The sequence below is a fragment of the Pinus tabuliformis genome, chromosome 5_1, assembly GCF_031772625.1.
Source record: "Pinus tabuliformis cultivar Carrire ecotype Pingquan chromosome 5_1, CPIR1, whole genome shotgun sequence".
Classification (NCBI taxonomy): Eukaryota; Viridiplantae; Streptophyta; class Pinopsida; order Pinales; family Pinaceae; genus Pinus; species Pinus tabuliformis.
Window position 1 is genome coordinate 362,082,304 of NC_142305.1, and position 25,370 is coordinate 362,107,673.

The window sequence follows — 25,370 nt, forward strand, 5'->3', positions numbered from 1 at the left end:
CATCTCATAATACAGGTCACCCATAGCAAATCTACTCCTATATTGTGTATGGTAGGCATTCCTCGTCACCCCTACTACGAAGCATGCCTCAGCAATCAAGAACGTTATCCAGCAAATAAAGAATAATATGATCACACATGTGCGAGATCCAACATGTTTGAGAATACTTCTGGGCCCAAGCACCTGGTGAAGGCCAGGACAAGAGCTTGGCTCACCAAAAGAAACAAAAACACCCTGACTCCATACCAAGTAGAGATGTACGAATTGTACACACAGAAATTTGCCTCGTCTTACTCTTTTGGAGTCAGGAATCCAGTGCTCCTCCTGCACTCTACGACCACTGCGAAGGAGAAAGTAATGATATTGAAAATGAAAATGAAGAACATACGCACCATTGATGCCATTGTTGTTTGCTTGCTTGTAGAACCTGGGATGAAGATGATTGGACAGATACCTCTTCGTGCAAGTCTTATAACTAAATTTGTAATAATTTAATACTAGATGAATGAATCAGATGGTTTAAATTAGTTTAATCATTGACCACCTAAATCAAGGGCACAAGAATGTACACATAATCTAAGCGGAGAGTTCTTCTAAGAAGGAAATGCCTTACAACATAATAATGAGGAAATTATTATGGAGGAGCTTATTAGAATTTGAATAATCTCAAATCCCTAGGAAATTGGTGGGGGCAAGCCACTAGGAATGAATATAATTTTTTAAATTTATTAAAAGACAATGAAACCTAACAAACTCTATAATGCACTACAACCCTTGATGAACATTAATACTAAGCATATGATGAGCATATTCTCTTCAGAATCAATCCAGGTGGTAAATTAAAAAAAAAGTGAATAGATCCTCATCCACCTCAAGTTGAAATAAAAAGCCTCCAGCAATGAATCAATAGAAAAAAAAGATAGCAATATATTTATATTGAAATTGTAAATTTATTATAAATTTATTTTTAAATTAAAAACTTAATTTATAAATAAATTTATATATTAATATTAATATGATATAATTTATTTATTTTTTAATTATTTTATACATATATATGAATAATATTTTTTATTCTTAAAAATTTATGGATATAGATTTTTTTTTTTTTAAAGGATAGTGGAATTATACCTAATTCATTGTATTGATTTTATTAAAGCATTTTTTAATAGAATTTGAAGCTATTAATATGACAAATAAATAAAAAATTGAACTTTAGTGGAGAAAACAATAATCATTACTCTCTATCTTTTGAAATAAATCATTCATATATATTGTGAATATGTGAATCTCCCTACCTATTTTAATCTCCCCTCATAATATGATGAATTTTGATGTAATAATTTGTACCCTTTTAATATTTCTCTTTTTATTATTATTGTTATAAAAACTACATAATAATAAATATATTTAAAAACTAAAAATCATTACATCAAAATTCATCCTATCCGGCAGAAATTAAATATATAAAGAAAATAACAAATTTACAATCATTCCTCTCAATTATTTTATTATATAATTATCATAAAAATATATAAAATATTTTTATCAAAATAAATATAATTAAACTCATATTTTCACTTTCTTTACTTTATTATATATCTTATAAAAATTATAAAATATTCTAGTATTCATCCATAATTATTTTTAAATTCATAACAAAGGAAAATTACAATCATTCTCCTCGATAACTTAAATATAAATCCAATTAACTTTTATAATTTCTTTTTATTATATAATATATAAAATAGGTTTATCTTCACCATATAATTATTTCAATTTAACAAAACCTTTTTATATTAATTCATAATTATTTAAAAATTCATAACCAAAATAGAAATATGAAAATGCTAGCTCATCACTTGGCAAACACCCGATTAGTAAAATGCCACCCGATACTTAGTAAAGCGTATACGATCACTGTACCATTTAATGGCGTTTCATCACGTTACAAAGCATTTCATCACATTACAAACATGGATGTGTCTGGAAGCGCGGGAACGGGAAAGTATATTTTTCTATGGTTTGAACTTTATTTAAAGCCGTATTCTAAGGATGCTTCAAATTTGTCTAGAAATTCTATTACGATTTTGAGGCGTACAAAATAATCTTTTCTAAAACCCTAAGCATATTTAAATTTAATGATATTGAGTCTTAAAACAAAGGCACTGATGCCGTACATCGATGATTGTGCTACGCTTATTTTTTTCAATCTCTAGCACTTGGGAAGGTCTCGAGGAGGCGGCTCCAAGGTTGCCTGAGGGCCGTGACCGTTCTTCACTATAAACACCGTATTCAGTCCCCATACTAAATGGTCGTCTAAATGGCAGTGGAGAAACCACACTCCTGTCCAAAGAGCAGCCGTTGTTTGCTTGTTATACTAACGAAAGAGTGAAGCATGATTGAATTGAATAGAAATGCAAGAATTGTAAGTATCAGTTTATATATACCTGGATTGTCAGCTTTGAATCTTATCGCAACCCAACCGCTCACAGGAGCTATTACTGTGTTGCGTAGTGGGGGATCAACCAAATTAAAATTAAGCGGATCGGTCGCGGGGTTATAGTTCCCGAAGCCTTCTCCTATCACATAAAAATTGAAGCCATGAAGATGCATGGGATGGTTCTCAGCCACGAAGATGTTTGTTGATTGAAAAACGAGCTGCACTGTAGCGTTGTATTTGAGCACTTTCACTTTTGTTGCCGGGAGAGGGATCCAAAGGTTTCGAGGTATATCATCTCCAGTATAGTTGAATTTATGAGGAGGTTTTGATGGAAAATCCCTGGAAAAGACCCCATTAATGCCGAAATAATTAGCTTGAAGGATGGCAATGGTGGGATCTACGAAGGATATGTTGTTCATACTTGCACTCAGCCTCGTTCCGTTGGGGCCTTCACAGGTGTTTCCAGTTTCACAGGGAAGCAACCCCAGTCCAACTGTGGAGATGAATTTTTTTTCCACAGTTTGTGGAACGTCGATTGGGTGCTCTTGGGAAGCCAGGCTTCGCATTGCTTTGCTAAATTTAGTGACAGTCGCAGTATCATTGTAGGATGGAAGGTTAGGAAAAATGGGACGTGCAGAATTCATATGCCCCATGTACTCTATAATGGCAGTTGTTGTGGTGTTATCGAAATCGCCTGCTGCCTGATTATTATATGCTCGGGCGGCCATATAGTATTTGCCCACAGGCTGGTTGGCCGTGAGAAGAACATCTGTAGTCTGACCAGCAGCGATGACGAGTACATCTGTTTTGTATGGCTTAGTGTAGGTAGCATCCACGGCTACAACAGTAAATTTGTGTCTTGCTATCTTGAAAAAGTGCCCAGTATTGAGTGCAGCATTAACGATCCGCAGAAGGTACGTTTCTCCTCGTTTTACAGGGAGCCGAAATGTTGCTGCATCAGCAATAATCTGCTCAGTATCTCTACCAATTTTCACAAGACCCATTTATCTAAGTTGAATACCTCATCTGTGAAAGGAAAAACTCAATACCCGATCTAGAGCACCGATACAGATCTCCTGGCTGCCCATTTATGGTGTAGGCATCGGACAAATTGGGCGCGCCACCTGTACTAATTGCTTCATTTATCACGGCTATGGGATCTCCGTTCCACCATTCTCCTGATCAATAACATCATCCCTTTTAATCAGTACTAACCATTGAAATTCATTAGAGTACTAACCATTGAAATTCATTAGATGTGCCAACATTTGTGTATTGAATCCCATGCAATCTCATCACCTATTATAATTGGAATTTCTGCATGGGGTTTAGGAAAGGGATATAAGCTTCACTAAAGCTCCATGCACGGTAGCTCGGAGCCATGAGATATGAGCATGCCACCACAAGGTTCCTTCTTGTCCTGTAATGTTGAATCTCTGCGTATAACGTCCACCTGGTTGAATCGGACATTGTGTAATATATGCAGGTCCGTCGGCCCACCCTGTACGCAACTGCTTAACTCCATGCCTGAAATATTTAAGCACGAGTTTTACCATCAAATCTATCTATATTATCATCGATCCTATTTGTAAAAACAAGAGATGTAACTTTGTGTGAGTTTACTAATGTCTTTTTACCATCAAACCTATCTATATTATCATCGATCCTATTTGTAAAAACAAGAGATGTAACTTTGTGTGAGTTTACTAATGTCTTATGTTTGGAATGGTTTTATCACTCATCATCAGTGATTCAAGTAAAGTATATCACTTTTCAGATTTATCATGCTTACTTGAGTGTTAATGATGACCATTTAGTAAAGTATATCACTTTTCAGATTTATCGTGCTTACTTGAGTGTTAATGATGACCATTTAAAATTTAAGATATTACTAAAATTGCACACAATATATATTCAAAAATTTATATCAATATAGTCATACTACCTATCATCATGGATTCAAGTAAAGTATATCTTTTTTATTTATCAGGCTTTACTTAGTGTTTGATGATGGTAGTGATGGTTGGTGAGAATATTCAAAATCTAGGATATGAGTAAATTCTCACATAGCATACATTCAAAAACTTATATTAACATAGTCTTACTATTTTATAGTGCTTTACTTAAGTCCATAAAGATGAGTAATAAGATCACTCAAAGTCTAAAACATCAATAAACTAGCACACACCATATATCCGGCCTTTCTATTCTCTCTGGTATATATTGAACGGTTCTTTTCTTTTCCCTCCTCTCGGGTTATGAAATGTGTACCTTCTCTCTCGGCCATTGATGGGATTGGTTGCACGCAGTAGGTCACATAAAGATTTCTTCATCGTGTAGGCTTTCAAAAGGGAATACAACTGGTTTGCCGACCCAAGCACTAACAACATATACCAGTGCACGAAGGACAAGATAGCTCAGAGGAAAATTGATGAAGACTTCAGGCTGTAGGGGGAACAAATCAGGGCGAAAATTCAGAACCTAGGAGGTGGTTCTCTATATGAGGGATCTCGTTCTCTTTCATATGGGTATGACTGATTCATCGACTGAAGAATCAATAGCTAAAGATACTTATATCAACAAAACTAAGAAAGATGTACACCCCCACATACAAGTGAGGCTATCACAGATATTCAGCAGAGACATACCAGTGAAGAGTAGCATTGTACTGGGCTCTGTTATAAGTTTTAACAATAACAGTGTCCCCATTTCGTACATATATCGTTGGACCCGGTAGCTGCCCATTGACGGTGACAATTGTATAATTCTTGCATAGCCTGGTTATCGTTTTCCGTTCAATCTGCGCAGGCATTCAAAGCATCAAATATTATAGACATCCGTTACTTATTATTCCATGATTATGTGCACATAGAAATACAACTTAAAAGTAAAGAGTAAGCACAACTTACAATGAAGGTATAATGGTGGATATCTGCGTTTATGATAGCTGCCAAATCAGCAACAAATGTCAATAGAAAAACAAGCCCAGCTGAAGATAGACGAAGTGATGGCAATGACATTGTTGCAGGAACCAATGTCGTGTAAACAAATATATTGCTACGTTTGCAAATCTTGAAAAGGGTATCTAGCAAATATCATTCATTCTCCCTGTGGACATTGAAATGGACAAGTCGATGAGGACCTAAGAGAAGCTTTGCATACTGAATGGACTATACTGGTGTGCTTTTCTGCTAGCAGGACCATATATAAAACTAATAACTGTGAGAGCAAGTTGTTAGGAATGTTTGGAAATCTAAAATAGCTTTACCATCGTTGTGGGGACTCTTAGGTCCTTTCAATCTTTGTGGGATTTATAGGGATTAGTAGGGCCTTCCACTATATTGATTTTCAACCCAGCCATGATAAATCTGCACAAGTGGTTCAAAGCGTCACACCAGAATAGCTGGAATCTGCAGTGTTCTAAATATATTTATTGTTTCTTCTTACCTGCCTGGCATCTCACGCAACTTGTATCCGATTCCACGTTCGAACATAATCATATCAATACTTTTGTTACTATTGACGGATGCATTCGTAGGGAACATTTCTGATTATCATCTACGCCCAATAATAAAAATATTCACTGTATTTTGATTAAGTGACCCGCCATCTAACTGAGCCTGTATCCTGTTTCACGGTACGAACATAGTCATATTGTGACTATTGGCGGATGCTGTTGGGGACCAGTTTTACTTATCGTGGACGGTCAAGAATAAAATCAAAAGACAGCAACCTTGCAAGTTCTCAATGTAAACTAACAATCAATTCTATCGACGCAACGGGAAAGAAGTAACATTGAAAATATTAAAAACAATTCTTTTATTAAATTAAAGGTGAGGTCGAACTGCAGATCATTGCTGAATCACTTGTACCTGTTACTATGATTGTTACTGTTAGTGTATTTGAAAATTCTGACACAATTGTAGTCCGTCATTATTATGCATCATAACATACATCTCATCAAAATGCAAATCTCCTATTTGAAAATTCTGACACAACTGTAGTCGGTCATTATTATGCATCATAACATACATCTCATCAAAATGCAAATCTCCTGTTTAAATCTTCTAGGTATATTTTCGGTTTTTCAACTTTATCATCTATATTTTATTTTTTCAACTTTATCAAAAATTCAGCCGGGCGGAGCGAATTATTAATAATCCAGAGATTCACTGCAATCACAATCATAATTACAATAGTGGAGATAGCTATCATTATTTGCTATCAGTTAATCTAGGCTGATTCATCCTTATTATATATTCAAGGAAAACTTAATTTGTAATTACCTTATGGTTTTAAAGGTGGAAAACTTAATTTGTAATTACATTATGGTTTTAAAGGTAGGTTTTTACTCCTATTATATATTTTTAGGTTTTGGGCCTTCAACCTGTTTCATTATGAATATGAATTCTTAACCCAATCAAACAAAAACAGTTTGAAGACATACTCACCTTAATCATATGTCCGTTCAAAATGAATACTTAACCAAATCAAACAAAAACAATTACAAGACATACTAAGCGGTAATCAAAATTAATCACAAATTCTAATTAATTATTTACAGGAGAATAGAAAAATAGATTTATTTGTAACTTTTTTAATTCAAATATTACAAAATTCATTGCCAACTTAAATTCATTTAATTTAGAAATAAAAAATAAAATACATTTAATCTTCCACAACACAATCCTACATTACCCCCTTCAATGAAGCATATATGATATACTGCTGCTGCTGATGACAATGATGATGATAATGGTTAACATCCACTGAAACCAAAATTAAGATAGAGAAAAATGAGTTTGCCGCTGGTAGTGACACTCATTCACTTGGTTTTAAATAATTCTTCTTAAAGATTTCAGGTCCATATTACCCATTTCTGATGGAAATAATTTAATGTAACGTGTCCTTAACATTTCGTGGCAGAGATTTAACTTTTTCTTTCGTGAGTTGTTCTGAGTACGAACCTCAGATGAAAAAATAGATTGTTACGAGTTTTCTTAACGTTCCGAGGGCAATAACTGGCGTCCAATGTCCTCAAAAGATGTAGAGTTATTGGTCACATCTCCTCAATAGATGGGACGGTGCTTTTGGACCTTCCGTATCACAAAATAAATTATTGTGTGACCTAGGGAGAATTTCGTGGAAAACAAGTACTCTGGTCCACTAAAATTAAAAGAGTGTCCTCCTTAAAAAGGTAATCCTGTAATCCTATTGCTTTCAAAAATGTTTCGAGGAAAATAAGAAACCTTCTTAATATTTGTAGTGTGTGTTGCTAATTAATTTTTAATAATTGTAAATTATAATATAAATATAAAATAAATATTTATAAATAAAAAAATTGTTACACAGTAGATATTTATATTATAAAATATAAAATATATTTTTTAAAATATAATTATGATAATAAAATTTCATATAATTTTATGAAAACATATATTTATATGGATGCATGTAAATGAAAGGTGAAGAGTTTATCTGAAAAAGAGATCAATTTGTTATTAAAGTCAAAAATTTCAATGACCTTAAGTAATTTAATTCTCACAAGTAACTTAAATGTCAATTTTTATACCATTTACTTTTGAAATGGAACATAAGATTGATCAATACTCTTTAATAATTAATTATCTATAATTTTTATTAATAATTTAAATCTTAATTTTTATGTGATTTATTTTTGAAATGGAGTGGATTAAAATTTTATTATTGATCAATATTTTTCAATAAATAATTATTAATTTTATTTTAAATTAATATATTTTAAAAAATAAAATAAATATATATTACATTTTAATAAAATCTTAAAAGAAAAATATTCATAAAATAAATAAAATATATAAAATAATATAGTCAATTTTATTATTATTAAATCATTTAAATTTTAATGAAATATACACATTTATATTTTAAATATAAATATTGTTAATTTATAAAAAACAACTCAATTAATAAATAATAATAATAAGTTATTTAATATTTAATATTATTATTTTGAATAATTCAATACATCCTCAGTAAAAAAAAATACAATAAACAACCGACATTTCATCATTCCTTAGATTGTTTAATTAAATAAACAACCAACATCTCATCACCATTTCTTTAGTGGTTCACCTTTCCTTACGTTGTGCACAGTTTTGTATTAGTGGTATGTCCCAATTCTATACATGATTTAGTTGTACCTTTCCTTAAGTTGTCCAGTTTTGTATTGGTGGTATGTCCAAATTCTATACCATTCATAACCGACATCTTATCCTCCCTTAGACTGTTTAATTAAATAAACAACCAACATCTCATCAGCATTGCTTTAGTTGTTCACCCTTCCTTACGTTGTCCACAGTTTTGTATTGGCGCTATGTCCAAATTCTACACAATTCATGTATAATTGTATAATTAACCTCATAAAAGGGTTTTTTTTAATCAATTACATGATTTTCTTAATAAAAAATACATTTTATACAAATTAATATAATAATGGAGTAAATGATGCCATTATAGACGTAGAATTATATTCTTTTATTATTAAACCATGCTTATAAAAGTTAGTCACACATGGAATTCTTAAAATACTTAGAGCCTCTATAATGTGAATCAATGTCAAAATTACGATCCAAATATTGTGATATCTGTGTTATTAAACAATGCTTATAAAAGTTAGTCACATATGGAGTCTTAAAATACTTAGAGCCTCTATAACGTGAATCAATGTCAAAATTACGACACAAATATTGTGATATCTGTCTATTTATGATGCGGTAAAAAAGGTTGTGTTTTGATATTCAAAAACTAATACAATTATATAATTCAAATGGTTTATATATTTTGATTCGCATTATTTTCCAGCTTGTGATATTAATGTCATTAATTGGTCTATAAAAGGTGAAAAATGATGTTCATTGATGTATGTGAATTATTTTATTAACATGTTCATGTTAGTTGATACTAACATGTGTAGGGCGGATTAGTGCATCATCATTGACCATGGTTAATATGGGCTGCTTATATTTAAAAATAGTTGACGAGGGTTTACATGGTTGACAATGGTTGATCATGGTTATCCAAGGTTATTTATGGTTGATGATGGTTGACAATTGTTGAGCATTCTTGACAAGGTTGACTATGGTCAACCATTAATGTAACAATGTATTTATGTTACATTGATGTTGACCATTGTTACACTAATGTTACATTATTGTTTACAATGTTTCTACATGGTAGGAGCATGGTCAACCATGGGTGACTATGTTTTTCATGGTTGACTATGGTTGGTAATGGATGACCATGGTTGATCATGTCTGACCATGGTTAAATATGGATGACCATGATTAAACTTGTTGACCATGTTTGAACATGGTTAACTATAGTTGACCATGTAAACAATCATTAAACACGTGTTCACCATGTTAGACCTTGGTTGGCTACGATTGATCATCTTGAAATTTGTTGACCATGTTGTTTATGGTTTACTATGATTAACCATAGATGACCGTCATTGACAATGTTTGACCACAACCAATCATGGGTTGGTCTTGGTTGAATTAGTTAAACATGGTTGAAAAAAGTAGTGGTTAAGTGCCAATTGGTGCATGTAGGGAGCATTAGAATAACATTATTAACCATGTATAATTATAGTTAAATAAGGTTGACTATGTTCCAATGTGATCTAGCTATGGTTTCCCATGTTTTAATTTGGTGGATCTATAGTTGATTATGGGTTACAATGGATGAATATGGTTAACCATTGTTGTTGATGTTTGACTATTGTTGGCATGATAGACTATGGTTCACTAATTGACCATATTGACATTTATTAACCATGGTGGAAACCATTTGACTATTGTTGACATGATAGACTATGGTTCACTAATTGACCATGTTGACATTTATTAACCATGGTGGAAACCATTTAACTATAGTTGATGAAAGATTATGTTGGTTCACTATGGTTGATAATGGTGATAATGGTTAAACATGGATGACTGCCCTTTGACCATACTAACCAATTTTGACCATGGTAGACCGTGATGTTTATGTTTGACCATGGTTGACAATTTTCTGAATAAAGGTTTATGATAAAGTTGCATAGATCAAGAGTGATTCCTTTCTATGGAGCACATCCTAGCACGACTTTTTAGTGCAATTTCCCCAAAGTGAAAATTTCGGAAAGTTTTGCTTGTAAAATATTGTAATTTCTTAAACAATATTAACCATTCATCATTAGATTGTAGATCTAACAGTACAAGTTATGTTACCATTGTTTCCCTAGAGGGAGCCCTATTTTAAAAGGGAATTGTATAGTAGTTATATGAACTTTGAGAGGTATAGAAAGATCAACCTAGTTTTCCTGTTTCTGGGTTTCCAGGATAAAATATCTATGCAAATTGTGTGGATGAACTATTGAATGTTTTTTGTATTGTATTAAGAATTATATGTATAGGGTTAAATCCTACATTTGGTGTCATAAAAATTTTGGCTTCAAGGGGATGCCTTTGTGGTTAAGGGGTTTCACTTGACTTGTGGTAGCCCCTTTTATAGTGGGAGATACATAGAAGTGATTCTTGCAGTGAAAGGGAAATGGTGTCTAGTTTGAAGATAAAGATCAATAAATTCAATGGGCAGAGTTTCAAGTTATGGAAGCTCAAAATTAAATATTTGTTGGTGGAGAGAGATTAATGGATCACTATGGATTTAGGTATTGCACCAATGCATATGTGAATATAATAGAGACCAAGTTGGATTGAAAGTAAAAGGGCACAATATGAGCATGCCTTTCAGATTTACTACTATTGAATGTTTCAAGGGAAGCTACATTGAAGGCTTCGTAGGATAATTTAGGGGATTTGTATCAATCAAAGTCCTTGGTGAACAAATTGATCATGTAGAAGAATTTGTATAACCTCGTGATGAAGGATGGAGGCTTAGTGACAAGCATCTGAATGCCTTCAATCCTTTGGCAAGTCAACTATTTCCTATTGATATTAATATTTCTAATGAAGACAAGTACATTGATTTGCTATGTTCTCCACTAGACTTGTAGGATAGTTATTTTTGTGGCCATAGGTATCCAACTACTTTAAAGTTTGATGAAATATTCTCATTCATGTTGATGGAGGACATGAGATTAAAAAATGGAAAGATAGAATGGAGTTTCATTTTCTATAAGACGACACTCCCATAATACAAATAAAAATAATTCCTAAAGTGGGAGATTTAAATCAAGAAGGAGATCTAAATCTCTAGGAAAATTTGTAAAGGTGTGTTGGAGATATGGGAAAGAAGGGAATTACAAGAGAGAGTGTAGATTCAAAACTACTAGCAAATGGAAGTCATTTGACGATGATTCCTCTACAAAAGTAAAAACATCTTTAGATGAAGAAGGGGATGTGTAAATGGATTATTTAAGTACAAATGTAGATCACGAGGCATGTTTAGTTGACTCATGTGCATCCTTTCATATGGATACCCACCAAGAGTGGGTTTTCAAGTGTAAGAGATATGATGGTGGTAATGTCTTCTTAGGAGATGACTCAATAACCATAATCACAGGAAAGAGAAAATTAAAGGTGAAGCTTATGGGTGGAAATATTACAACAATCCTTCGTGTTCTACACATCTCAAGATTGGCCAAAAAACTCATTTTTGTAAGCAAGATGAGATATGTAAGAGTAAAAAACGTGTTTGAAAAGGATACCTATAGAATGACTTGAAGGGAAATGGTATTACTAAGGGGAGTTTGAACTGGAACTATGTTGTGGGAGTTAGTTGGCTCAACCGACTAACTCGAGTCAAATTTATAAGTCTATAATGTAATGAAAGGTTAAATAATGACAGACTAAGTATCATGCTTGGTCTGAAAGTTAGACTAGCATAACTATCCTCACTATTAATATATGTATGTCTGCATAACAATGTAATAGTTTTGGTTTGACATAAAATAGAGATATATTTGCACCCTTATGCTGGTTCTCCATTAATGTGTCTCTTTGCATCTTTATCTATGCTTGTCGTATGAATAATTGATGTCTAACTATTGGTAAAAATGCATGCTTTTCATTGGATTAGAACATTCATTTTGTTGGTGGTAGTCAGAAATCAAGTCACATATAATGAAGGCATAAATGTTAACATTAGAAGAGATACAGTTATGGTCGAAGGAAAAGATCAATAATTATTTAAATAACTATGCACACAGAAATAGTCTGAAAATTACAAAAGAAAGAGACAAATTCTTCACAAAAGCACAAAAATGATTCATAGAAGGTGCCCTAGTCAAAATCAAGAAGTTCCTCAACTATGATTCCCATGAAAATACCTTGGAAGGAATTGATGCATGAATGTTACAGAAACTGTCGAACGATGGTTGAATGAATCTACATGAGTGGATTGAGTCGATTATTGAATACTATTGCAAAGAGAAAGAAATAGGAGATTGAACTTTGATTGAATGTATTAAGACTAGATTTTATGACGACCTGCATGACAATGTCCTTTGCACAATCCCTTCACTTTTACACAAGTTCCTTCTTGAAAAAGATGCATGATATATCGTTAAGTACCAACCATTGCTAGGAATAACATCCAATATTGATTGGAAGAAAGATCAAACCAAGTGGTGAAATTTTCTTGACATTCAGTGTAAAGATATAAAGGAAGCATGGGATTATTTCTTAAGAAAATAACCATGGCTGAAGGATACCTCTTTGCAAACCGATACTAAGTCAGGTTAGCATTGGGGGGTAGTGGATTATCAGAAATAAAGAAGAAAAATGAAAAATAAAAAAATAAAATTGGAGAAGTTCGTATAACTGACAAACATGGAATAAAGAAAGTCAATTGTCAGGAAAATAACAACAAGAGAACAACAGACCAAGTAGTGTTCAAAAATACAAATAATTGACTGATATACATAAAATAACAAGAGACAAGAGACAAGAGAGAGAGAGAGAGAGAGAGAGAGAGAGAGAGAGAGCGAAGATGCATGGGACTCCGCAGGAGAGTTGAGAGGTGTAGCACCACCTGCACTGATAAAGAATGAAGGTCTACTGATAACCCCTAGAGAGAAAGTAGACACCATAGAATTGACAACTATGGTCAAGTAATAAGAATAACTCTCACTGCAATAATAATGACTACCAATGTTTGAGAATCTTTTTCAGTCACGAAATTATTCAGAAATACTTGCAGTTTGGTATAAGGAACAATAACAACGAAAATATCAAGAGAGAAAAGATCAAGCCTGAGATCAATCAAACAATAATAATAAAATAGAATAACCACTTCTCCAGCTGACCAAGATCATGATCGTACCCCCTTGTCGTAGCTAGTAACCGTTGCAGAAACCAAAAGTAGAAAACCGATCGATGAAGATTCACAACTTTGTGAAATTCGGTTCACAAAATATCTAGATAGGGCATGCTAGACTCATGAATCATTATCACATGTTATCATTGACAAAGAAGAAGGTAAGAATACATCATTCGACAAGAAGCCTCACAATAACGACAATTCAAGTAATAGTCTAACATCTCGACCCACACTACCTCATTTAATCAATGAATCACATGCCCATCTATGAAGGAAATGAAGACCCAAAAAGGAACTAGTTTTTCTACAAAAAAATTTGGGCCGCAAATAATATTAATGATGACGACAAGAAAATGGCACAGTTTGCTGCAACCTTAAGAAAAAAATGTTAACATGGTTTATGAAAATTACAGAGAACAACCTAAATATAAAAGTGAAATTAAGACCAGTTTTCTAAGATTTTTCAAAGCTCAATACATCAAGAATTTATCAGCTCAAAAATTAAAGGAAATATGAAAAACGATATAAATATCTATTGAACTAGATTCCATATACCATCGAAGAACATATTTTAGTTAAACTGTATGTGGCTGATCTACTCCAAAAAATACGTGGACCATTGCGAATGCATGAAGTTACAACCTATGAAGAGGCATTAAAATTATCACAACACATTAAGAAAGATGACAAAGGCTAGTTGACTATCTCATTGACTAATAACAAACTTGAAGATAGACTAGACCATTTACAAAAATCTCTAATTCAATTGGAACTTCAAAAGAACCAAAGAAGCATGAACCGAACATACTACACATTTGCACCAATTATAAAATATTAAATAAATTAATAGTCACTGGCCCATTCCTGACCCTATTTGCTGATGAAATCATAAATGAAGTGTTGGGGCATGTCGCTGTGAAAAACACCCTCCAAAATTTTGCCTACACTCAAATTTTGGAGCCTACTGTGGATATTGTGATCAATCATTCTATAGTTACTTTTTGGCCAGCAATTCTTTTGCAAGATTTCAAGCTCCCTTCTTGGATTTCAAATGTCGAAGTCACCTTCTTATACATGCTTAGCCCGTAATGAATTCATTAGCACATTCTTTCACGCAAGATTGAATACTCGTAGCGCAGTCCATCAAGACAATGTTCGTGCTATGCTCAAACCATGTCAACAGTTAGTGAACATGTTCATTGACAGACTCTTACTTTCAGCTGTGTTGTTACTTCTATTTTGGTGAGTTTTTCAAACTGTCGCTTGTGCACATCTTCGCTCTCGTGAGTGCCGTTTTCATGTTTTCGACTGTCACTTTTACTTTATTCACTCTAAATAGTATCATTTTCATGTTATATTCTCTTTGGCATGTGTCACTTTCACCATCATTTGCATAATGCAAGTTTCGTTCACTCATTTATTTCTATACTGTATGTGTCATTTTTGGGCATGTGAAGTGTCACTTATCATGCAAACCAAAGTTTTGGCTTGTTTCAAGGGGAAATATTTGTGATAATGAGTTGTTCCTATCATGTAGACATGTTTCACACTCATTTCCAAAGTGATCCAGGTGGGTCTCCAGATACCAGTGGCATGGAAAAGGCTCAAAATTCAAAGAGGCGGAAAGATGATTAACTTGACATCAGATCGAAGTGCTCATCACCCTAATTCAAATGGTGTGAACGACACTCCAACCCAAGTCTAGATGAAGGAGATAGAGGCACTCAAAGTTTGGTTAACTTTTGCTGACTAGGAAGGATTAATGAAGATACAATTTGGAATTTTTTCGGCAGACAGAATCTGGCCAACTCTGGCCAGATTCCAAGCAAAATTGTCGCCTACTTAAAACGACTCCTTCGGTAAAAAATCCAAATTTTCAAAAAGGGCATATTGTTTTTGAAAACAAAAAAATTATAAAAAAAGGGTGGCGGGCCACCAACCCCACCACCCTAAACCGTATCAAAGCAATGTTTAGTGGAGGGGCAGGCCACTACCCCCGACCCCTCCCACAGAACCACCATAACCATAAGTGCAAGATTAAGGTGGTGGGCCGGCCCTTGGGGCATGGACCCAACCACCAACATTAAAATGAAGGCCTTATATGGTGGGTCGGACCTTGGGGCGCGGATCTAGCCTCCACCACTCATTAAAAAAGAGATACGGGCCAAGGAGAGGGGACAAGTGAGGTGGGCAGGCTACCCAAGGTGGGCCCAACCTAACCTCCCTTCCCATTAAATAATTTTTGTTATGTAAAAAAGGAGGAGGCAAGGATTGACCACCTGACCTCCTCCGTAACAAACTGATCTCAACCAACTCTGCCAAAGAGATTCTTGGAAACTCCGTTCAATTTTTCGATCTAATAGTCCCACTAAGACGGGTCGCTATCTTAGAAACAAACAATCAAAGCAAATTGTAATTTCCTTTATGTATGATAGATAAGAGAGAAGTAAAGAGGACCAACCTGGATCTTCTGCTTGGCTCCTTGCTTGTTTCCTCTCTCCCTTGATAGAGCTTTCCACTCGTCTCCTACTTGCCCCGCTTTAGAGAATATTTGTAGAGGAAAAGCAACAAAATACCATCAAAAGCATCTTGATCTATGATATCATAAACAATGCAGAATCAGAAATACATTGACCATACAATTGCATCCACAAATAACAAGATTCACAAATACACAATTATATGGAGGAAAACTTAAAGAACTTTATTAATAGTAGAAATAGAAGAGAGGATTGCAACCCAGCTGTTTGATCCAGCATCAAAGCCCTCTTTAGCTCATGAAAAGAAAGATCACCCAACAATACAATGTCTCTTCTCAAAGAGAAACCAACAGCACTTCCTTACAAATTACAAATTTCAAGCCTCTAGATCTCTCAGATGAGGGATCCATTTATAGATATTTGCAGAGGTGTGAGTTAGCTCTGGGTTTTTGATTAGTGTCATTCCACTGATAGTTCTTAGTTCCACTTGGAGATTTCATTGATCTCTTACTCATCCCTGGGCGAATTCAGAGAGGCAAGTGTCATATGAGAAGTTTCTAGAAGATTCTCTGGGTATCCACTTAGCAAACTGTCTCTGCCATTTGTCTACTCTCGCTCATCGCACCCTACAGAAGGCTCTCTCAGTATGCATCACACCTAGCTAGTGTAGCAGCTAGTATGCATCGCACCTTGACCATGGAGCAGTCAGTATGGTCCAGTTTTTGCCAGTTCTGAGTGGTTTTTTAGGTGGAACTTCTGGGAAATGATGTAATCGCTTGACCATGATTCTTTAGGGTATGAAACAACACTTTTATGGGTTAAAGAGCCCTTGGTTTATCGACATATATGATTGGGGTTGCAGTGCCCAAATATGTCTATAACAGTTCCCCCCTAAAGCATGAGGTCGTAAATCTTCTGATGTCGAGTGAAATGCTTTATCATGAGGATTGAGGTATTCAAATTGTAAGGTGACTGTTATAAAATAAAATACAATACAATACATTATCATCATTTTATTTTCATGATCTAGCTGAGGTGGACATTCCCATGATCATCTTTATAAATTCATTTTCATGTACATAGGACAGATAATTGTCTGCTGTTGTAGACTGGTGATTCTTGTAGAGTCATCATCCCTTAGCTTGGATGATCATCTGTGCAGCTTTTGTGTACATTCGATGTCTTTATTTTCACGAATATATCGCAGCCCAGATGGATGAAACTAAATTTGGGGTCTTCAAGCTCATTCAATCTTTGCCCGATATACAAGTTGATCCATGTGAAAAGATGTTCTGAAGTCAAACATGGAAAGACATCACCTGATTACCAACCAATGATGTAAGCTACTAACAGGTGCGAGAGGAATCACCAATAATGATAATGACCCTCAAGGTACTACAATACAATTCATGTGGTGTCAATATATGATCTGATGTCGAACACCATGCAAAATCTTTCGGTCGAAGGCCATTAATGTAAACCTGTCGCCGGAAGTGAGAAACTTGCCATTAAGGCATGCAAGCTTCAAAGTACTGAAAGGGTTGTTCCTAAGTCAACTTCTTGGATAATGAGCTGATGTCAACAAGAAGTGACCTATCGCAGGAGGGCCTTAATGCATCCCACATCTACAACACGAAACGAAGCAAATGATTTTTTGGAGGTGAAGATGATCTGATGATACAAGGTTCAGGAATGGCGGTCATGAAAAAGGGAGGGTGAAGGTATTGTAGTGGATGAGGCGTTAGATGGGTGGTGAACTCTCTGAATGACTTCTCTTGAACATTTCGGTGACACTGAGATGGATTGGTAGCATTAACCCTAGAAGATGGATGGTACGGAGGACCAATGGTGATATGACCAGTGAACAGAATAACCCAACCCAACTCAATCATGGTGATGGAGTGAAAGTATCATGTTCAAGAGCGACTTGCTACCAATGAATTTTTTCAAGTTTTCTTCCCTTTTTCCCTAGTCATTGCTGACCAGTACCTCTTTATTTTTGTCAAGCTTGAGGAGGATAACATATGCTTGTTCTATAATTTGCCCTTCGGGCAAACCTGTCGCTATGTTTTGGCGAGCCTACCAACAGTGAAACTCGTTCTTGTCTGGGTGGACAAGCTCGTTGCTATTGTTTTAACGAGTTTAACAACAAGGATAACTCAGTCCTTTTCATGTTTAGAGAGTTTGAAAAGGGATCAAAAGGAAGCTCCAGCAGTCCTTTTTCGTAGCATAATCCCTTAGGTCTGAGAAAGTATAAAATAATACGAAAGGGATGACTTTTTGATTGCTTTAGTGAGCCGAAAAAGACAAGCACTCGATCTTTTTTGTGGAATGATCCCTCAGGTCCAAAAGGATTAAAATGTAGAGGAGGGATGGAGGTTCCCTTTGCTTTAACACGCTGGAAAGGCCAGTAGCTCGGCAATATTTTCATTTTTAATGAGTCTAAAAAAAGCTTAAAAGAGACTCATTTTTTAGGAACGAGTGATGTTTTCGGGTAGCAACTAGTTCCAGGTAAGTTTGGAACTTCTCAGAACATGGCAGTGTGAAAAGGGTAGCTAACAAGATCACTCGTCGCAGTTGTTTCTCAAAAGGGAAAACAATCAAGTGGAAGCGTATGACCAACCGAAAGAATGGAGGTGACAGTAAGAACACAACCAAGGCTTGAAAGGCTGATAGCATGGCAATCACAGAGGTCATTTACTGAAGGTGGGTTCATTTTTTAATGAGCTTGAACCTTGCGTTAACATATGCTCAGTGGTGGGTTTATCTTTTAATGAGCTTGAACCTGGCGGAAACATTGCTCATTGGCGGGTTTATTTTTTAAGGAGCTTGAACCTTGTGGAAACATTGATCATGCCAGTTGTTTTATAGATTTCTCTCATTCGTAGGTTCATTTTTTAGCGAGCTTGCACCATGCAAAACTTTGCTCATTGCCTTTTTATGTAGGCTAGAAATGACCAAACTACAGAGCTAACTACACTGAAAGCTAAGGAACTACTGAGGTTAGGTAGGATGGTTTTGTCTTTCGACACAACTTTTCCTTTGTTCTTGCCTAGTGCACATAATTTTTTGGACCAACTGCCTAACCTAAGGAGTTTACACTAAAAAGCTAAAAAGCTAAAAAAATGAAACTGGTCACTTTTCACTTGCATAAAAAGGGTTGCATGTCCCCAGGTATTGAGAAAACGAGAATTTCTAGGTTACCTTATGGAAGTCCCTACATTTAAGCAGGATCGTTTCGTCCACAGAGTAGACAAAACACTTCCCTGGCTTTGTCCATCGAAATAGACAAAGGTGAATGGTGTGAGCTTCGAATCACATAACTTGCGAGGAGATAACCGTTTCAGATTAATCCCATATCCTACAAGGAAATGGTGTTTCACACCAATCATATAACCTACAAGGAAATCTGTTTTTTCAGCTGGGTTCGCCTGCCGAAGCAGACCAGGGTGCATGCCCCCTAAGCTTCGTTACATTCATCGGACTACTCATGGTAATTAGGTGGATGAACTAAAGGTTGAAGAGACATTCTTGATGTAAAGAGATCATTTAGGGATGATGTTTGACTCATAGTTGCGTTTGAACCGGGAAATGAAAGTTGGTCAATAAGTTGCACCACTTTGCCTTCATGTGGGAAACACATCACTCGAAAGAGTGTGGAAACAATAGCTCCCATGCTATAAACATAGTCACGCCCAAGGAGTAGATTGTAATCTAATGGCCCTTGGACTACCATCACGTTCAGGTGAACGATTTTCCTTTTCAAAGTTATTGGCAACTTTGGAAGGATCCCTAATGGTTGACTAGTTCCTTTGTTGAAGCCTGACAAATTTTTATTCTCACGCAGAAGCGATGGCAAACCAAGCGCTTTCCAAGAAATTAAGGGAAGGATACTCACAGAAGCCCCTTCATCTATGATAGTGCTAGACACGATCATTTTGTAAACTTGTACTATGATTCAGAATGGTACATTGGATGGAAGGCGGGGTCTCGCTAGTTGATTCCAATCGAATGAAACAACTAGATTGCTTGGAGGGGGTACTGAATAAATGGTGCGATGAACCTCTTGAACCAGGGAACATTCCTCCTGTTGTAAAGGAACGGGTGGATTGCCCCCAGGTTAATCAGACTCTATATTAACAAAAAGAATTTGGATAGTATTGTTCTCATTCTCTTTGGAAATTGTATCGTCTAAAGGTAGACCTTTTGAAGGCAAGATTGGGTCAACTGCCATCTTGACCTATTGAATTTGGTCTAGCATGGAATTAGAAGGTTTACTTTCAACGATAGGAACTTCGACCAATGGTTGAGTTACATCAGTCGGGTTTTCAACTAGTGATGGACTTGGTAAGAGTTTCTTGTATCTATGTGGAAGCCGCTACGGTGAAGCAAGACGGTTATGCAAGATTCTCTTGGCCTCATCCAGAAAATGACATTGGCGAAGGTGGTGGTCTTCATTGCATAATTGACATGGAATTTTGACCTTTCCTTTCTGTCCAGGAACTTCATTTTCTCTAGTTGATGGTGTGCTGTCAACATGATTACCATCGGTTGATGACACCGGATGGTGCGAACGGGGAAACCATTCTCTCAAGATTCACGGAATTCAAGGACAATCTCGATGAAAATGGTTTCCTTTGCACATTAGACAAGGATATTTAGGAGATTTAATGTGTGGTTTTTCACCAGATGATTCGTTGTTGCCCCCTTGCTTAACTGACTTCTTCTTCTTCTTCTCTTTCCCTTTCTTCTTCTTCTCAGCCACTTGGTTTTTAGTATCACTAGTTTCACCGAGTGAAGAGGAAGAAGGGGAGGGAGAAACAAATGAAGTAGAAGGCAAAGGGCCAATTTTAGTATCAATTGGTTGTTGATTCGATTGTTGAGGAATCATGGTATTTTGAATGATAGTCGTTGAGAATATCCATACCGGCAGACCAATTGTGATTCCCGGAAGGGACAATGTAGCCATATACAGAGCACCGATATCTCCCCAAGAAGAGAGAGGAATAGGATTCCCCCCAAGAGGGATTCCTTGATTGGTGGACTCCATTATCTCAACCTAAGATCAATGAAGGAACAGGGACGTTATTCCGAATTAAATAAATTTTAATGACGCTTTGACACAACTTTGCTTTTTCAATTTTTAAGAGTCAAGAAAAAGCTAAAGATGACTCTAGTCACCTTCGATTTTTAATGAGCCTGAAGTGACAAGTGCTCAGATGGACCTTTTCTTTTAAGGAGTCGAAAAGGAACGAAAGTGACTACTCTGGAAATCTAGACAGAGGGATTACCAAGCCAATTGCAAAACTGCAAAATACACCTTGGTAGTAAATTAAAGAGAAATTACCAAGGACTTATGTACGATAGTCAATCTTCCCGAATGTTGTGTTCAGTGCATTGCGATTAATAGGGCGACAGACACGGCTTCCTATGGATAAAGGATATTAGCCTATTGTGGTCTCCCAATATATACTCGACAGTATGGGGAGCACAAGTCTGTACTAGCACTTGTCATATCAAAGAGGAGGAATCACCCAACCTTTGATGAAAATGATAGTTACCAGGTTTTACAACGCCATAATACATCTCTAGTGTAGACCTCTAGATGTGTTGCGTTAGGTTCCAAAGCATTGTTATGTTCATTGAGATTTATTTTAGAGTTGATCTTGCTTAGAAGTTTGTCTTTCAAGGTTCACTGCGTGATGTAGATGTAAAATTCCTAAATATGCAATCTAAAATGATAAACAGTCATTTATTTTAGCAATGAAAATCCTAGCTACTAAGGAAAGAAGATAACAATTCTTTCAACAGAGAGCAGAGAGCACACACTAAATGCACTTTTCCTAAATCATTTTCCACATGTAGTCTAAATGAAAATGCAGATGCATGCATTTTTTTCGTTTCCTTAATGTGAGAATGCCAAAAAGGAAAACTAAGTATAGATTTGAACTATTTTATTCAAAGCGACACTTCGAAAATTTCTTTTCAAAATGAAAGGAAGACTGAGACGACACTTTTCGATTACGAATATAAAATTTCTTTCAACACTATAAATATTAACAATTCAAATAAAATACATTGGAAAAAGTACAATTGGCTATCTAGAAGAGGAAGACTTTATGACACTCTTCTTTTTTACTCAAAATGACAGTTACAACACTTCTTTGCATCAAAACGATAGTTCGATTAAGTTACTTTTGACAAAGAAGGACTGCAAATGATAGACAAACACATAAAAACATTTACAAATCCCTATCAATGGAGGCTAAATAATGTGAAGGAAGGAAGCTTTAGCAATGATATACTGATCATAAACAACAAAACCACTGAATAGAGCTAAAAACCTGGAGGGAAAACCAAATCCCAAAGGCAGAAATTGTATCATTCAATCATCGCACCTGTCCTTAAGGGAAATAGGGATACATCTCACCTAAAACACACGGGAGGTGCAATGCATATAGGCTACCAGTTACAGACAATGCGATGGGCCTGGGAGCAAAACAATTTGGTTTTTGCTCAAAATTTGTAGCTAAGTTCAGTGATTTAGGTTGAGCTATGATAGACAGTAAAAAAACAAAGTACAGGGGTATGATCTTATGAGGTTAATGAGCTACCACAAGGGCATTTAGGATGCTTGTAATTCAGATGTTCAGTTCAAAAACCAACCTGGAGATTGACTGAAGCAGCATTCATCTACTTTGCAGTTGCATAGCAAAAGCAGTTTGAACGCTAGCTTGCTAACTTTAGGCTCCGTCTGTACTTTATAAATAAAACAACAATAACAAACAAACAAACTATTCGATCCCCAGCAGAGTCGCCATTTTGTTTCAAGGAAAACTAGTGTTTTTTCGATCTGCTAGTCGCACTAAGATGGGTAGCTATCTTAGAAACAAACAATCAAAGAAAATTGTAATTTCCTTTATGTATGATACATAAGAGAGAAGCAAAGAGGACCAACCTAGTTCTGTAGAAATTTTGAATAATATGACACTTATTCAGAGATTATCCTTATTATACACTATTGCAGAATACATGCATAATACATAACCTCCTCTACGTTGATCATCAATTTAGCAGCATTAAAAACAATGAAACATCAATCGCATGCACACATTAACATAGTATGTAACCCGGGGAAAGCATACAGCTAAAAACCCCACACTATCTGTATATTATAATGATTGATAACATGTAACAATACATAGTACAATACTCCCCACAAGTACTCAGTACTATCTCCACCTGTTACACACAAAACTAGCTCAGATCCGAACAAGTCACAGGTTCAAATCTTCTCCGCTGCTTTGCCTGCCTCCACTGCACAATCCTGCAAGAGAATAAATGAGAATGGCTGATCCAAACTCCTATTTACCTTGGCTGATCCAAAATCACGTGAGAACAAGCTACAATTGCTTGGATATTGGCCCACACTGCGCAGTCCTCATTGGCATAACTCAATCCCATTGATTGTGCAAGATCCCATGCACAACTATAGTCACAACTGATAGCAATCTCAACCTCTAACACATGTCTCCACTGAATTGTCCATGCACTGAGTTAACTGATGTATTCTTCAGTTTCTTTATGAGTTAACAATTAGTGAACTAATTAATAATTAATTCACACAACTCATCAAGAGTAAAATAAAACTAGTTAAACCAAGTCAAACTGAACACAACTCCATCAACTCCACCAAACTCAACCACATGAGTTCTAAATGAAGCCCTGCATGCAGTAGCTCAACTGACCCACAATAAAAGCGTATTTCTTTTTGACAGCTGCATGTGCCACATCTGTAGCTCAAACTGAAGTGCTCCAAGAGGATAAGATGATGTTTATAGTCCAAATATTACTAAGGGCTAATAATATTTGACTGTTTCTATTTTTAGCCTGGCAGTCAAAAAATAAACTCTGATCACTCCGCTGTGAACCAAAAATAGAATTCCATCTATTTTTCCCAACATGACCAATCATCCATAAACAGCATCCTGCAACTTATAGACCATGATCCATATGTCTAAAACTAGACATAGTATAAAAATAGACTTTGCGCCAAAAATAGCCTGCGGGCCCACTTAGTGAAGGCGACTCCTTTCCACCAAGCTCCATCATCTTGTTGCATTTTCAACACTCCCTCTCAACAAGATATGGATTATCTGCAACCCCTATCCCACAACTCTGGAATGTTCTGCATGCAACACATTTGCCTGATCCACTTGCTCCAACAACACTTGGAACAAAAAAAACACTCCCAACTGACCACTCCGTTGGGCTAGGAACATACTCTGATGCTAAAGCTCTACCTACTGCTGACAAGTGCTCCCTCTCTGACATCTGTACTACTGCAACATCTCCATGCATCTTCCACCATTGCACACCTCTCTGTGCCACCTAGCACTGTGCAAAACACTTGTCCCTCTCGCATTGCTACAGCCTGCTAGCTATGTGCTGTCCTGGGATTCCCTACATTGTCGCTCTCTCTACCGCTCCATCCGCATCTGTCTCTACCCAATCAATCAGTTCCTGCTACTCCACATCGGGGCTCCCGTAGCAAGGTCTCATCCAAGAGGTTGGGTACCTCAAGGATCCTGCCCCTCCTCCTTAAGACGATCAATCCACATCACCCCACCTCCTACCTGTAGGTATGGTTGCATGCGATACCTCAGTCCACCTGGCTCGAAGTTTCCCCCTACTAGAGGTCTCTCCATGAGTAGATGTCTCTACTCGATCTCCACTCAGCTCACCCTATTATGGCTGCTCCACAACCTCCTAAAGCTGCTGCACCAATCGTGGCTCCCCCACAATTGTTTGAGACTTCTTCTGGCTTTGCATGTTGAGAGGAAATATACGCTCCCTCTCAACCACCAAGTCTCCATCAATTGCCTCGCTTCTCAAGGCTTTGCATGCATCTACATGCAACTGATAAAGGTTCCTGACTCAAACCCCTATCTTCCAGGTTTCTCCAGTTGTCTTGTTGCGCAGGAAAGCCTTTCCCTCACTGAAGACAACATCATATCCCTTGTCTTCTAACATCGCCACAGAGATAAGATTCTTCTTCAATCCTGGAACATGCATCACTTCCTTCAATCTAAAGGTTTTACCAGACTCCCTCTCAAAGGAAATGGTACCAATACCGGTCGGAC

General features: G+C 36.1%; 1 pseudogene across 1 annotated transcript; it reads right to left on the reverse strand.

Moving 5' to 3' along the window:
* Positions 1-2,129: 2,129 nt before the first annotated feature.
* LOC149164939 (laccase-3-like) lies at positions 2,130-5,710 on the reverse strand (annotated as a pseudogene). Its single transcript, XR_016260295.1, has 6 exons — positions 5,353-5,710; positions 5,092-5,243; positions 3,743-3,970; positions 3,493-3,621; positions 2,451-3,395; positions 2,130-2,346 (listed from the first exon to the last, which is right to left on the reverse strand). The product of XR_016260295.1 is annotated as a laccase-3-like (transcript).
* Between the last annotated feature and the right edge of the window lie 19,660 nt (positions 5,711-25,370).